This window comes from Coffea arabica, chromosome 5c, assembly GCF_036785885.1.
Source record: "Coffea arabica cultivar ET-39 chromosome 5c, Coffea Arabica ET-39 HiFi, whole genome shotgun sequence".
NCBI classification, from domain to species: domain Eukaryota; kingdom Viridiplantae; phylum Streptophyta; class Magnoliopsida; order Gentianales; family Rubiaceae; genus Coffea; species Coffea arabica.
Window position 1 is genome coordinate 11,240,266 of NC_092319.1, and position 16,585 is coordinate 11,256,850.

General features: G+C 42.2%; 2 long non-coding RNA genes across 2 annotated transcripts; both read right to left on the reverse strand.

The window, feature by feature from the left end:
* Positions 1-8,422: 8,422 nt before the first annotated feature.
* LOC140007437 (uncharacterized) lies at positions 8,423-10,961 on the reverse strand. Its single transcript, XR_011814749.1, has 3 exons — positions 10,774-10,961; positions 9,355-9,415; positions 8,423-8,630 (listed from the first exon to the last, which is right to left on the reverse strand). It is a non-coding gene; the product is annotated as an uncharacterized lncRNA (long non-coding RNA).
* Positions 10,962-13,843: 2,882 nt separating this feature from the next.
* LOC140007438 (uncharacterized) lies at positions 13,844-16,382 on the reverse strand. Its single transcript, XR_011814750.1, has 3 exons — positions 16,195-16,382; positions 14,776-14,836; positions 13,844-14,051 (listed from the first exon to the last, which is right to left on the reverse strand). It is a non-coding gene; the product is annotated as an uncharacterized lncRNA (long non-coding RNA).
* Between the last annotated feature and the right edge of the window lie 203 nt (positions 16,383-16,585).

The following is a 16,585-nucleotide window of genomic DNA, read 5'->3' on the forward strand; positions in this document are numbered from 1 at the left end:
AACCCATTCTTTCGTAGATCCTAACTTTATGAAGAGTGTAGATGTAAAGTGTGATTTTTTGCCTTTTGATTTTTGATTTGGAAGTTAAGACTCCTACGGGGAACCAATGCCTGATTGCTAATAAAGTTTATAGGAATTGTGAGATTTGGGTTGGTAAGAGAAGATTTTTGGCGAATTTAATGAGTTTAGCAATTAAGGGGTATGATGTGATACTTGGGATGGATTGGTTAGCTCGATACCATACTCAATTGGATTGTAAGATGAAACTAGTAGAGTTGCCTATTCCTGGGGAAGCAACTTTGAAATTAGATGTGAGAGGTAGACTAGCATTGTTTGCTTTAATCTCAGGGATTCGAGTTAGGAAATTGTTAAGTAGTGAAACTAAAGGATATCTAGCATTTCTTATCAATACACTTGGGGATAAGGTGAAATTGAAAAACGTGCCGGTAGTGAAAGAATTTCCTGAAGTCTTTCCCGAGAAATTAGAGACGTTACCTCCAGAGAGGGAAATAGTGTTTAAGATTGATGTGGCTCCGGGAACAACCCCTATCTTTAAAACACCTTACTGGATGGCTCCAGTTAAATAAAAGGAATTGAAGTTGCAATTACAAGATTTATTAGGAAGAGGTTTTATCAAAGAAAGTGACTCACTGTAGGGAGCTCCAGTGCTTTTCGTTAAGAAGAAATATGGGAGTTTGAGACTATGCATAGATTATCGAGACTTGAATGATGTGACCATTAAGAACAAATACCCTCTGTCTCACATAGATGAACTATTTGATTAGTTGCAAAGGGCAGTGGTATTTTCCAACTTAGTTTTGAGGCAAGGATATTACCAATTGAGAATCTCAAAAACTGATATTGTGAGAGCCCGTAAAACCCTAATTATTTTTCCTAGGGTTATTTCCCCTTTAATTGCATAACTTTGCATTTTCTGGCTTAGAAATATTTTTTGAGAGGATTTTATGAGCAATTATAGTTTTAAGATGATTTTTCTAGCATTGGCGAGTTTTTAAAAAATTAAGGATAAATAATGGACGTGGGACCCACTAGTGCGAAAAGTTCGGAAAAATTCGGCCAATAAGGTTAAGTTTCGGATACTGTTATAAATTTATCGGGTGTTAAGAGATAAGTAGTGTGTGTGAAGTGATTGATGTGAGAGAGAAAAGAAAGATAGGAAGGCATTTAATGAGATGCCACATGTCACTTTCTCATTGGGCATGACTTAAGAAACACTATTCACCTTTTGACAAATTTTTGACTTTTGACCCAATTAGTAAATATCTTCAAAAAATTCATTAAAATCCCTTCATTTTCTCTCCACCATAGCCGGCCATCCCAAGCTCCACAAGGAAGAAAGTTCATCAAATTGCAAGCTTCTACTTGGTCCAATCTACCACAAACCAAAGCCTAGAGTTGTTTCTACTCCATAAAAACTTTGCTTCTAGTGTTAGTAAGTGTATTGGTGAACTTTGTTTGAAGATCAAAGGTGTCCAATATCCCTCTTTCTCTTGATTTCTTGGTAAGTGTTGCTTGAACACCCTACTACCTCTAATAATGGTCATATGATGCTTAGAAGTGGCATGAGTGTGTGAAAATGTGATTTATTTCTTGATTTGGCTTGTTATGGTGAAGTTTTTATTTTATTGGGAATTTTTCTGGTTTAATATGATCTTGATGTTGGGGGCTTGTATGATGAATTGTAATGGTTGGAAATGGCTCTAGTGGATGTCAAATGTGGTTAAATGCAACTAATTTTGGATTTGGATGGAAAATTGGAAAGTTAGGGTTCTTGAAGCCCCAATTCTGTCCGGTTTTAGATCACTGTGTTAGAGGCCGAATTTGGCTTTGCTCGAAACATGAAAGTTGTAGGTATTGATGAGGTTGATGTGCCTGTAAAATTTCAGGTCATTTGGATTAATGTAGAATGAGTTATGGCGAAATTACTGTAGCTGTTCTGCTTTGAGCAGAATGCGAAAACTGCGATAGTAATTGGCCATTTTGACTGGAATTGGTTTGGATTTTGGAGTTGGTGTCTTCTGATGAAATGTAGCTGAGTGTCTTAGCTAACATATGCCTTTGGAATTTCGGCATTTGGACTTGTAAGGACTGAGATATACCGATTACAGTTTTTTGTGTTTTGCGAACCTGTTTTAGGAATTCTGGGCTAGTATTTTGCATATTTGACCTAGTTGTGTTACGAACTTGATTGAGTGGTCTTCTACATTATTGTAGCCCTGTTTCATAGCTTCGAAACGGTGGGTCTTACACCCCCAACCGATATTTGTAGTGAGAGTTGTACCATTACCGCATAATGAGTGTAAAACAGTTTTCTATTTGGGGCCAAGACTAAGGCCATTTTCTAATTTCTGGTTTGCTATTATGCCCATTTATGCATATGAAACCCTACTAGGGTTGTGAATTGGTGTTGTTTATGGCTCGGCATGGAGTCTTATTGTATGTGTTGCATGATTCTAGGGCGTGAAGGTAGTGCACGACGGCTTGGTGATCGTGGTACATGAAATACCACTTACTTGCTTGGTGAGTATACCACTCACTAAATTGTTACTATGTGGCTTTGTTAAATGTTATGTGATGCCTTGATGGCTTATTCGAATATTGAAATTGATTAAGGTGAGGGTGTACTTGACCGCCCTCACCTCTTTTGATAGTGTCACTGAATGGCTACCGTTTTATTGCATTACTGAACTTGATATATTGGTTGGTGAATTCCATTTCATGGAAACTGAATTGATGTCGTTTGGACGATGTCCAATGGCCTTACTGCATTACTGAGCTCAACCCCGTTTGGTAGTCAATTGGATCGAGCCGGCGAGGGCTTGGTCGTGAAGATTGAATCGCCACGGGGACTGTACTGGGGAACCTTGTGGTAATGAGACCCTTGGTTCCGGTAAACTCGAGTATTACCAAAATATTACTGAATGGAGTGCGGGCCCGGTTGGGGTATGTTGGGTGGAAGGAATGGAAGTAAAGAGTTGTCTACGGTTTGGTATTTTAACATTGACGGAGAGTCAATGAGATTGGTTCAAGATTGCAAGCGTGGAAATGGGCTCTTGAGAGCCGACCGTATCCTTTTACTGTTTTGCTTCATTGCTTATTTGTGCACTTTAAATGAAGGTTCATTCTTATATGACTTTGATTGCTTATTGGGTGGTATACCACTGGGCTTTGGCTCATTCCGTGTTATTTGTTTTCCTTACAGGGATATAATTGCTTTTGAAAATGGACTGGATAGTCAATTGCCATACTGAGCTTGTAAATGTCTTTTGTATAGCTCTTGAAGTGAAACCCTAATGTATAACGGGTTCATTTCCTTTTGATAGGCAAATCGAATGTGTACTCCTTAATGAATGGTTTTGGCATGCCATTATGGTTGTAAATGTTGATTTCCGTTGTACATATATGCTTGGCTATGGTTTAGATAAATTTCGGCTTCGGTTTTCGTTTTATTTTATTTTATTTTATTTCGTGTTTTGACTTGTTTGCGCGCGATGTTATGTTCCGGAACGTTTTAGATTGACGTAAACCGTACCGTTAGTCCTGGCGAGAGCTGGGCAGGCAGTCCGCTAACCCCTTTGGTTCGCCTTAGGGGAAGGTGGGGCTGTCACAGGTGGTATCAGAGCCTAGGTTTGAATTAGCCTGGGTGTAATAGAAGTGCTCGACTTGAGGGTTTTATTGATTATGGTTTTTAAGGTTATTCATGTTGTTTATTCCTTTGCTATAGGATGGATGCCAGTGGTGACCCGAGTGACCGTCCGGCAGGAGATCGTCCTCATAGCACGTTGCCGCCGATTAAGTATCAACTTAGGCAGAAGGGGGCCGTGGTCCGTTGGAGCCCGGCCAGCCGCGTTCGACAGTGTGGGTGTCGTAGCAACTTTGCCTACCCAAATACACTAGTTTTGTCGGTGGCAAAGGAACGCGAGGAGTTTGCTAAGGAAAATACTAAGCTTGAAGCTGTGGTTGCTGCGTTGGAAGCTGAGATGACTCAGGCTAAGGCGACCAATGAGAAGCAAGCCTCGCGTATTAAAGAGCTAGAATATGACGTGCAAGAGGTCGAGGAAAGAGTTGATGATCTATGTGATCAGTTGAGAGATGCACGGGAGCGCGAGACTAAGCGAGCTCGTAAGGTCAGGGGTCGTGCTGAGGCGATCCTTAACCTATGCGACGACGGACTCGAGGAGTCTAGTGACGAGGCCTCGTATGCTGGGGCCGAGGCTGGGGAGGAGTCTACCCCATCGCCTGGGTCTCAGACCCCGGCGACTGATTAGGCCTTGATCTTAGAGGCTTCTTTTGGCTAGTGGTGGCTCTTGTGTGTACATAGGGATAGGGATAGAGCCTTAGCTAACCGTTTTGGATGTAGAGTTAGCTACGTGTAAATCTCTTTTGATAGGCCTATCCTCAGGTGGATCTTTTGTGTACGTACGTGCTTTGGCCGTACCTGACTGACTGCTTGTATATATGTTTGGCTTGTATATATGTGTGCTTTTGATCTTGTTTGAAATGCATCGTTATGTGCTAAGTGAAAGTTTATTTGCTACTTATATGCTTTGTTACTGCTTTGGTTTAGTAATCTTGCCTAGACCAAGTATATCTTATGGAAGGAACGCGAAGTGGTCGGGGACGTGGGTGCGGTATTAGGCAACCCACACCAGTTAGGGAAACGGGAGAAGCTTCTACTGGACCGAATCCTGAACCCCAAATAGACCCTAATGTGCAAATAGCTGCTGCTATGCAGCAAATGACCAACCTACTTGCATAAGTAGTGCAACAACAGGGCCAAAACCCAAACCCTAACCCCGGAAATCCTGGTAACCACGTTGAGAGCGAGGATAGAGCTCTTGAGCGTTTTCAAAAGTTTTCCCCACCAAAGTTTATTGGGGGACCCGACCCTGACGTCGCCGAGAAATGGCTGGAGAAGATGGTTGATATATTCGCGGCTTTACACTACCCGGACGAACGGCAGGTCACTTTTGCCGTGTTTCAACTGGAAGGAGCTGCCCGTTCCTGGTGGAACGTAATTAGGCAGATATGGGAGCGAGAGCAGACACCGAGGACATGGGTGAACTTTATACGAGAGTTTAATGCCAAGTTTTTCCCTCCTCTAGTCCAGGAGAGGAAGGAAGACGAGTTTATCCGGCTCCGGCAAGGGGCTCAGACTGTGGCGGAGTATGAGAGCCAGTTTACCCGCCTGTCCAAATTTGCGCCTGAATTAATCATGACTGAGCAAAGACGAGTGAGGCGCTTCATTCAGGGCTTGAACGTTGAGATCCAGAAGGACCTCGCGGCGGCTCAAATTACCACGTTTAGCGAGGCTATGGAAAAAGCCCAACGAGTTGAGAGTGCACGGCTTCAGGTCCGAAACTTCCTGGCTAAGAAGCGTGGATTTCCTGGGAGTACGTCTGGACAAGGTGAGAAGAGCACTCCCTCCAAGTTTGGACGAGGAACTGGAGGTGGTCGTCATTCTGGACCAAGCAGAGGGACTCCGTTCAGGGGCGGCCAAGCTGGGCGAGGGCAAAGGGGAAACATTCAGAGTGGCTCGGCTTCGGCACCTCGTGGACCCTGTGGGCACTGCGGAAAGACAAACCACACCGAGGACAATTGCTGGAGGAAACTGGGGAAATGTCTGCGGTGTGGAAGTGCGGACCATCAGTTGGCTACATGTCCGGTCCTGAAACAAGACGAAAAGGGGAATCAACTACCGTCGAGAACCAATACTGGATCGGCCAAGGGAGACGGATCCAAACCAAAAGTTCCGGCTAGGGTATATTCCTTAGAGCCTCACCAGATCCCAGAGTCCTCCGAGGTGGTGGAAGGTACGATCCCTATTTTCCACCGCTTTGCCAAAGTTTTAATTGATCCTGGTGCCACTCATTCGTTTGTTAACCCTGATTTCATGTGTGGCATCGATATAAAACCTGCTAGTTTACCATATGACTTAGAAGTTAGTACACCTACGGGGAGTCAACGTTTGGTGACTAGTATGGTTTATAGGGATTGCGACGTATGGGTAGGTGAAAGGAGGTTTTTAGGGGACTTGATTAGCTTATCCATTAAGGGGTACGACGTGATTCTGGGTATGGACTGGTTAGCCAAATATAACGCCCAACTGGATTGTAAAACGAAAATAGTTGAATTTCGCATTCCTGGCGAGGCAACCTTAAGGTTAGATATAAGGGGTAGGTTAGCCTCATCTGCTCTCATTTCGGGCATTCGAGCTAGGAAACTGATAAGTAGAGGGGCGCAAGGATTTTTGGCCTTCTTAATTAATACCCCTACGGATAAGTTAAAAGTGGAAGACGTGGCCATAGTGAGGGAATTTCCGGATGTGTTTCCTGATGAGTTAGTGGCTTTACCTCCGGGAAGAGAGATAGAATTCCGAATAGATCTTTTACCTGGAACTGCACCTATCTCCAAAACCCCTTACCGAATGGCGCCTGCAGAACTTAAAGAGCTTAAGTTGCAATTGCAAGACCTTTTGGAGCGGGGATTCATTCACGAGAGTGAGTCTCCTTGGGGAGCTCCGGTCCTATTCGTGAAGAAAAAGGATGGAACTTTGAGGATGTGTATTGACTATAGGGGGCTGAACAACGTGACGATCAAGAACAAGTATCCACTGCCTCACATAGACGAGTTATTTGACCAGCTGCAAGGAGCAGTGGTCTTCTCGAAGTTGGACCTCCGGCAGGGATACTACCAGTTGTTGATTAGGAAGGAGGACATTCCGAAAACTGCTTTCAACTCGAGATACGGGCATTACGAGTTCGCCGTTATGCCCTTTGGATTGACTAATGCTCCCGCCGCCTTCATGGACCTAATGCATAGGGTTTTTAAACCCTATCTAGACCGGTTTGTCGTGGTGTTCATTGACGACATTTTGGTCTACTCTAAGTCACGTGAGGAGCATGAGGAACATTTGAGAGTGGTGTTGCAGACCTTGAGGGAACATCAGCTATACGCCAAGTTTAGCAAATGCGAGTTCTGGTTGGAGAAAGTGGCATTTCTAGGGCACGTGATCTCTCATGAAGGTATTTCGGTGGACCCGGCGAAGGTTGAGGCCGTGACAAATTGGAAGAGGCCAGAAACCCCCACGGAAATTCGTAGCTTTCTAGGGCTAGCTGGGTACTACCGAAGGTTCATTAAGGATTTTTCCAAACTGGCAGGACCTCTAACTGACTTGACAAAGAAACATGGCCAGTTTATCTGGAACGGCCGATGCGAAACGAGTTTTCAGGAATTAAAGAAAAGATTGACCATGGCTCCAGTACTGGTCTTGCCAAATGGAGTGGACGGGTTTGCAGTATATGCAGACGCGTCGCGAGAAGGATTGGGATGTGTTTTGATGCAGAACCGGAATGTGATTGCTTTTGCCTCTAGGAAATTGAAGCTTCATGAGCAGAACTATCCGACTCACGATCTAGAATTAGCTGCAGTTGTGTTTGCTTTGAAAAAGTGGAGGCATTACCTATATGGGGTGACCTTCGAAGTGTTTTCGGATCACAAGAGTCTTAGGTACCTCTTTTCCCAGAAGGAACTGAATATGAGACAACGGCGATGGATGGAATTTCTAGAGGACTACGATTGTACAATCAACTACCATCCGGGAAAGGCAAATGTAGTAGCGGATGCCTTGAGTCGTAAAGTACAAGTAGCAGGGCTAATGATTAAGGAATGGGATTTGCTAGAATTCGTGTGCGAGTGGAAACCCTGTCTTGGGAGCTATAAGGTGATATTTGGCAATATTAGGGTTACATCCACTCTACTGGAACATATAAAAGAGGCGCAAGGCGAGGATGTGATGGTTCGGAAGTGGAGAGAGAAATTGGAGAAGGGCGAAACTACGGACTTCAATTTGAGTCCTGAGGGTCTTCTGAAGTATCGAAACCGAATTGTAGTACCAAAGGACGAGTCATTAAAAGCAGAAATTCTGGAGGAAGCTCATCGGTCCAAGTATACAATCCATCCGGGTAGCAGCAAGATGTATCAAGACCTGAAAGGGACCTACTGGTGGGATAATATGAAGAGGGAAATCGCGCAGTACGTGCAGAAATGTCTCATTTGCCAGCAAGTGAAGGCGGAGCATCAAAAACCATCGGGTTTGTTACAACCCTTGGAGATACCCGAGTGGAAGTGGGAAAACATCACTATGGACTTCGTTTCAGGTTTACCAAGGACGCAAAGGGGACACGATGCCGTTTGGGTGATCGTTGATCGATTAACCAAATCGGCCCATTTCTTGCCGGTGAACATGAAGTACTCAATGGATCAGTTGGCCCGACTGTACATGGACTGTGACGACCCCACCTCCCCCTAAGGCGTACCAGAGGGTTTGGCGGACCGCCTGCCCAGCTCTCGCCAGGACTCACTCACTAAAATCATGTGCACACACCCCAAGCACCATTAATAATATCCGCAATCCCAGCTTATAATTTACATTGATAGAAACCAAAGTACAAAGTCTTGATATACTTAAACTAGTTCAAAATATATACAATCCAAGTACAAATGTTCCATTCGAGGAATAGCGCGAGTACAAAACCAAAATTCAAAACACAGTCTAAAGTAACTAGACTACGCTAGCCTTTACATCTCTTATGCCTCGCTCGTACCCCCTGTAAGGAGAACAAATAACGTGGTATGAGCTAAAAGCCCAGTGAGGTTCCAAATAGCAAATTGACCATTATTTATAAATACAAGTTTTCGATTTAGCAAGGTAACGAGCACGAAGAGTTCATAAAAGTGAGCAATAACACTTCAAGTAGCAATCTCAAAATGAGCGAGTATAAAAAAAATTCATAAGAAACAATCATCCAATAAACAATAATCATTTCAAGCATAAGGATACGGATAGCTCTCAGGAGCCAACTTCCATTCATCATCAGGAGCTTGATCACGTAGTAGTTGACACTCCGTCAACTTTCAAGTAAAGAAACCGATCCAGTAGAACACCACTTAAACGACTCTCCGTCCACCGTTCAACCCCCAGCTGGGCCCAAAATCCTCAAGAACACGGGTGGTAATACTCGAGTATACCGATTAGTCGAGGAGATATCACTCCACTCGACAATACAAGAGACCCAGGGTTCGTTACCCAATCGACCAAGCCCTTGCCGGCTCGACTAGAGTAACTCGCCACAGGGTTTCTGGAATTCCAGGAAGTGCGCGCATCATAAACAAGTATATCAAGTCAATTGCAACAATAAACAAGTATATCACGTAAGGGCAAGTGCGATAAAGTACACTCTTGCCCTAACAATTCACGCATGTGGCATGTAATCATATTGGCACGTATCAAGTACAAGTATCAAGTTCAATTCAGTATTTGAAAGCACTCACCAAAAGATATAGTGCCTTTACTGGTCACTTTCAGGTTATATTCCGAGTTCGGAGTCCAAATCTGCGATAAAACTCAGTTTGAGAACTTTGAAACATGACTAGAGTTCGAAACTTAGACGTTTCGTTCAATAAAATCAAGAATTTGAAATTCACTCGGATAGTAGTCGTGAAACACTTGCTCACTTTTTTAAACGGTAAAACTTTGTAACATTTATACTTGAAAATGCCATGCGAGTCGAAAGTACAAGAGAAACATATTCCAAATAGTCATTATTTCATTTCTCAAGGGTACAAACTCGGCCAAGTCCTTCCTTATATACCTCGGAACAAGAATACTCAAGTACCCTAGATGGTTCAAGCAGTAATCACTCTTAACCCTTACTCAAGTTGCAAGTAGTTCTCTAGTTTTCGAGCGTAAATTTGGGCAGCATGCCCTTTGTGTTTACCTAATTTTCCAGCCTTTTAGGCTTCATTGTTTTTCTCAAACACAACCCAACATTATACATCTCAGCCATTCATGTCAAGAGCCGTTCCATAGGCTCACAATATCATAATAATAAGATTCACAACAGTAGCAAGTACAGAAGTTCAATGTGGCACAAAATAGATTTGACGTACAAATGCGGAAATAACATATCTGAGGCTACGCTTATCGGATTGAGGCGTAACCTATGCCGTTTTGAAGCTAAGACACAGAGCTACAATGTTCATGAAGGTCACTTAGTCCAGTTTCTAATGTAAATTGGTCAAATTCTCCAATTACCAAACCAGAAATCAATTCACCGGCTGTTTAAATGCAGAACACTGTAATAGACATAACTCAGTGTACACAAGTCCGAATCAGGTGTTCTTAGAGGTATTTTAAAGCTACTTCAGAGCACTACAACTTTCATGTTTTGGTCCAGAGCTAAATCAGAATGGATCCTGGTCAAAAATCGTGATAAACTGGACTGAACTGAAGAAACGGACTACTGGGAAATTCTTAAAGCAGTAGGGGTATTTTGGACTTTTCACGTTCTGCGTTGCTCCGATTGAGCTGAAATTTTGTAGTCACCTATAAAACACCATTCTCTACAACTTTCCTTCTTTCACAAAAGGCCAATTCGGCCTCTAACATACAGATACAATTTCGGACAGAATGCTTGGGAAATTTTCCAGAAATCTGGAATTTTTAGCTCTAAGTGTAGTTTCCTCAAATTTCTGGTTCCAATCACCACTAAACAACCTTATATAACTTTAATTGCAACATTCATGCATCATACATCAACTTGAGCAGAAAATCAGGAACCCTAGTTCATCAAATAAATTGGGGAAAACTACTAAAACATGCTCATCATCCATAATCTCACCATAAAATCAAGTTACTAGGCTTAATATAACAAGATTAGAAGTAAAACTTGGAGAGATAAACTCTCTTACCTTGAATAAAAGTCACCAAGAGTAGCACAAGCTCTCCCCTTCAAGAATCACACCACAACTCACTAGCTAGTCACTCAAGAACAAGTTTAATCGGTTTATTTTGTTTGATTTCTCCCTAAGTTGTTGGATTGAAGATGAAATGAAGGAGTTTTTTTTTTCTTCTTGTTGTTCCTCCCCTCTCTCTCTCTCGGTTCTTATGCAGAAATATGGAGGAAGATGAGGCTTGGTTTGTCTTATATGGAAGTAAGAGGTTAAGGGTAATTGTGTCCACAATTTTTGGCCAACACTTGGCCTATTCTTGTCCACAAAATTTTTCTCTTTCTTTCCTTGTATTTGAGCCACAATTTCGGTCAAGCTATAATCATGAGGGGGAAGATATTTTGTTCAAGTTCAATAAATTTGTTTGGTAAGCAAAAATGGTGGTCAAGCGGTGCGTTCAATCGGTAATGCGCGGGACCCGCCGGTTCGCGCCGTTTTTCTTAAAAACACCCGTACTAGAGTTTTTACTTTCCATTCACTAACCTTACCTCATTGCTACTACTCACATATTATTTCTCACTTAAAAGTCACTTTTAATCATCAAATTGATCCTTGGCCAGTACCGAAAATTCATCCGGCGGAAAAATCACAAAACCCTAATTTTGCTCAAATCTTGAAACCGAAGTGTAAAACCTTATTTTCTAGGTTTATTTACTCTTATAGTTGAACAATTGGATAGTAGAGCTTTAATAAATAATAATTTTCAAATAAAAGGAAATTTTTAAGAAGACGTGAGGAATTTTCCAATTCCAGTAATTCAAATTAGGGTTTCAATTAAAATATGAGAGATTTAGGAAAACCGGTTAGTCACAAGTAAACTAGGGTTTTTGGCTACCATATTAGGGTTTCTAGTCTTTTTTTTTTTAAAACAAAATTAGGTTTTAAATCAAACCCAAAGAAATACACTTTAATATTTTCTTCACAAACAACCTCCTAATATTCGGGATGTTACAACCTCCCCTCCTTAAAAGAATTTCGTCCTCGAAATTCATACATGCACTTCGAATAACGTAGGGTATTTCCCTTATATATTCATTTCCGGCTCCCAGGTCTCACTATAGCCAAAACTTAGGGAAACAATAGAAATCACGAATCGTACCTTCTACTATCTCTGTTGGTTCAGGTACTGCCTGTTGGTTCAAGGCATACGCTCTAGCTGGCACTTTTGGCTTAGTCCCTCCTACACTTGCTTGTTCAGGGTTTAGGCGTGATCTACGGGGACAGGTTGCAAGCTGGTGTTCGGTGCTACCACACCATAAACATTTTCCCGCCTTTCGCCAACAATCACTCTCCACGTGATTGGCCTTCCCACAGTACCCGCAAGGTACTTGAGGGGTTGAGGTCTGACCTCCTTGTGAGGCACCTCTTGCTTGACCCCAGCCACGCGAAGCTCCTCTTGGAGTACTTTCCTTAGACGTCCTTGAAATTTTCTCACTACCATCTTCTCGACCTATCTTAGAAGGTGGCATATCTAAATCACGTTGTCCTTGCCTTTGACTTCCACCAGGCGCACCTCTCCATTTTGCATGGAAAGCTCTCACTTGTGCCCTAGCAGTCTCTATCCTCAAGGCTTTCTCCAGAACCTCTGTGAATGTATTAATTTGGACCGCCGCTAAGGCTTCTTGTAATTCCACATTTAACCCTTGTATAAACCTTCGTACTTTCCTTGGTTCCGTGGCAATCAATTCGGGAGCGAATTTAGACAATTTGGTAAACTGGGTCTCATACTCAGTTACACTCATCAGCCCCTGACGGAGTTTAATGAATTCGTCCTCTCTCTTCTCCTGGACGATGGGTGGAAGGTATTTTTCGTTGAAGTCCCGTACAAAGTTTAGCCAAGTCCAGGCAGTTCCCTCTCTCTCCCACTTGGCCCTCACTACATTCCACCAAGCCCTAGCTGGCCCCTCAAACTGAAATACATCAAATTGGACTTGTCTCTCCTCAATATAGTTTAGGGCAGCAAAGATATTTATCATGGCCTCCAGCCATTTCTCAGCCTCATACGGGTCTGGCCCTCCTAAAAACTTGGGTGGGGAGAACTTCTGGAATCTCTCCAAGGCTCTATCTTGCCCCGAATCAGGGTCTCTAGGTTGATTTACAGAACCTTGACCCTGTTGCTCCACCAACCGCGTCAAAATATTAGTCATCTGTTGGATGGCAGTGGCCACCTGATCTCCCCCGGCAGTCTGGGGTTCAGGTTGCTGCTCAACCGCTGCCTCCCTCTCCTCTCTCGGTTCTGGCACCGGTTCCTGTGCTTGTTCACCTTCACGGCCTCGCCTAGAACCGCGTTCTCGGTTAGTTTTCTTGGTTCGACTTCTTTTATCCTCCATGTTTCGCAGCTAACCCACTTTAACAATATAACCAACTAATTAATGATAGAATATAACTACTAAGTAACTATAGAAATATAAACAACATAAAACAGAATATTGCAAGTCATAAACCCCTCTAAATCATAAAACAAGGCAATACAACACATTCGATCAAAACAAGTCACATAACTTATAGAGCATTAACCCTAGGTATCGCTCAGGCACTACACTTAATCAAGGCTCTAAACACGTGAATAAGAAGGATCCCAAATCCCATGAATATCTTCAATATTTTTCAAGTCCAGACTATTCGCATTCCCTGTGCCTTTGCTTTCGCAATCCAAACTTATCCCAATATTACGCGAGATCTTAACTTATCGTAAAGGTGTCACTCATTGATATTCGGGGACAAGAATCCAAAAATATGATAATTCACCACTCAAGCTGGCCAGGCTCAAGAGCAAATCACCCGTATTAGAGATTCCTACCCAACATACATATCTAAGGTCCCCAACAATAGACAATTGTTCCATACTTAACAAGTCAATTCCCACAGTCCGAGAACCTTCTCCCGGCACGAGCTCAAAAGGAGCTCTGATACCATCTGTGACGACCCCACCTCCCCCTAAGGCGTACCAGAGGGTTTGGCGGACCGCCTGCCCAGCTCTCGCCAGGACTCACTCACTAAAATCATGTGCACACACCCCAAGCACCATTAATAATATCCGCAATCCCAGCTTATAATTTACATTGATAGAAACCAAAGTACAAAGTCTTGATATACTTAAACTAGTTCAAAATATATACAATCCAAGTACAAATGTTCCATTCGAGGAATAGCGCGAGTACAAAACCAAAATTCAAAACACAGTCTAAAGTAACTAGACTACGCTAGCCTTTACATCTCTTATGCCTCGCTCGTACCCCCTGTAAGGAGAACAAATAACGTGGTATGAGCTAAAAGCCCAGTGAGGTTCCAAATAGCAAATTGACCATTATTTATAAATACAAGTTTTCGATTTAGCAAGGTAACGAGCACGAAGAGTTCATAAAAGTGAGCAATAACACTTCAAGTAGCAATCTCAAAATGAGCGAGTATAAAAAAAATTCATAAGAAACAATCATCCAATAAACAATAATCATTTCAAGCATAAGGATACGGATAGCTCTCAGGAGCCAACTTCCATTCATCATCAGGAGCTTGATCACGTAGTAGTTGACACTCCGTCAACTTTCAAGTAAAGAAACCGATCCAGTAGAATACCACTTAAACGACTCTCCGTCCACCGTTCAACCCCCAGCTGGGCCCAAAATCCTCAAGAACACGGGTGGTAATACTCGAGTATACCGATTAGTCGAGGAGATATCACTCCACTCGACAATACAAGAGACCCAGGGTTCGTTACCCAATCGACCAAGCCCTTGCCGGCTCGACTAGAGTAACTCGCCACAGGGTTTCTGGAATTCCAGGAAGTGCGCGCATCATAAACAAGTATATCAAGTCAATTGCAACAATAAACAAGTATATCACGTAAGGGCAAGTGCGATAAAGTACACTCTTGCCCTAACAATTCACGCATGTGGCATGTAATCATATTGGCACGTATCAAGTACAAGTATCAAGTTCAATTCAGTATTTGAAAGCACTCACCAAAAGATATAGTGCCTTTACTGGTCACTTTCAGGTTATATTCCGAGTTCGGAGTCCAAATCTGCGATAAAACTCAGTTTGAGAACTTTGAAACATGACTAGAGTTCGAAACTTAGACGTTTCGTTCAATAAAATCAAGAATTTGAAATTCACTCGGATAGTAGACGTGAAACACTTGCTCACTTTTTTAAACGGTAAAACTTTGTAACATTTATACTTGAAAATGCCATGCGAGTCGAAAGTACAAGAGAAACATATTCCAAATAGTCATTATTTCATTTCTCAAGGGTACAAACTCGGCCAAGTCCTTCCTTATATACCTCGGAACAAGAATACTCAAGTACCCTAGATGGTTCAAGCAGTAATCACTCTTAACCCTTACTCAAGTTGCAAGTAGTTCTCTAGTTTTCGAGCGTAAATTTGGGCAGCATGCCCTTTGTGTTTACCTAATTTTCCAGCCTTTTAGGCTTCATTGTTTTTCTCAAACACAACCCAACATTATACATCTAAGCCATTCATGTCAAGAGCCGTTCCATAGGCTCACAATATCATAATAATAAGATTCACAACAGTAGCAAGTACAGAAGTTCAATGTGGCACAAAATAGATTTGACGTACAAATGCGGAAATAACATATCTGAGGCTACGCTTATCGGATTGAGGCGTAACCTATGCCGTTTCGAAGCTAAGACACAGAGCTACAATGTTCATGAAGGTCACTTAGTCCAGTTTCTAATGTAAATTGGTCAAATTCTCCAATTACCAAACCAGAAATCAATTCACCGGCTGTTTAAATGCAGAACACTGTAATAGACATAACTCAGTGTACACAAGTCCAAATCAGGTGTTCTTAGAGGTATTTTAAAGCTACTTCAGAGCACTACAACTTTCATGTTTTGGTCCAGAGCTAAATCAGAATGGATCCTGGTCAAAAATCGTGATAAACTGGACTGAACTGAAGAAACGGACTACTGGGAAATTCTTAAAGCAGTAGGGGTATTTTGGACTTTTCACGTTCTGCGTTGCTCCGATTGAGCTGAAATTTTGTAGTCACCTATAAAACACCATTCTCTACAACTTTCCTTCTTTCACAAAAGGCCAATTCGGCCTCTAACATACAGATACAATTTCGGACAGAATGCTTGGGAAATTTTCCAGAAATCTGGAATTTTTAGCTCTAAGTGTAGTTTCCTCAAATTTCTGGTTCCAATCACCACTAAACAACCTTATATAACTTTAATTGCAACATTCATGCATCATACATCAACTTGAGCAGAAAATCAGGAACCGTAGTTCATCAAATAAATTGGGGAAAACTACTAAAACATGCTCATCATCCATAATCTCACCATAAAATCAAGTTACTAGGCTTAATATAACAAGATTAGAAGTAAAACTTGGAGAGATAAACTCTCTTACCTTGAATAAAAGTCACCAAGAGTAGCACAAGCTCTCCCCTTCAAGAATCACACCACAACTCACTAGCTAGTCACTCAAGAACAAGTTTAATCGGTTTATTTTGTTTGATTTCTCCCTAAGTTGTTGGATTGAAGATGAAATGAAGGAGTTTTTTTTTTCTTCTTGTTGTTCCTCCCCTCTCTCTCTCTCGGTTCTTATGCAGAAATATGGAGGAAGATGAGGCTTGGTTTGTCTTATATGGAAGTAAGAGGTTAAGGGTAATTGTGTCCACAATTTTTGGCCAACACTTGGCCTATTCTTGTCCACAAAATTTTTCTCTTTCTTTCCTTGTATTTGAGCCACAATTTCGGTCAAGCTATAATCATGAGGGGGAAGATATTTTGTTCAAGTT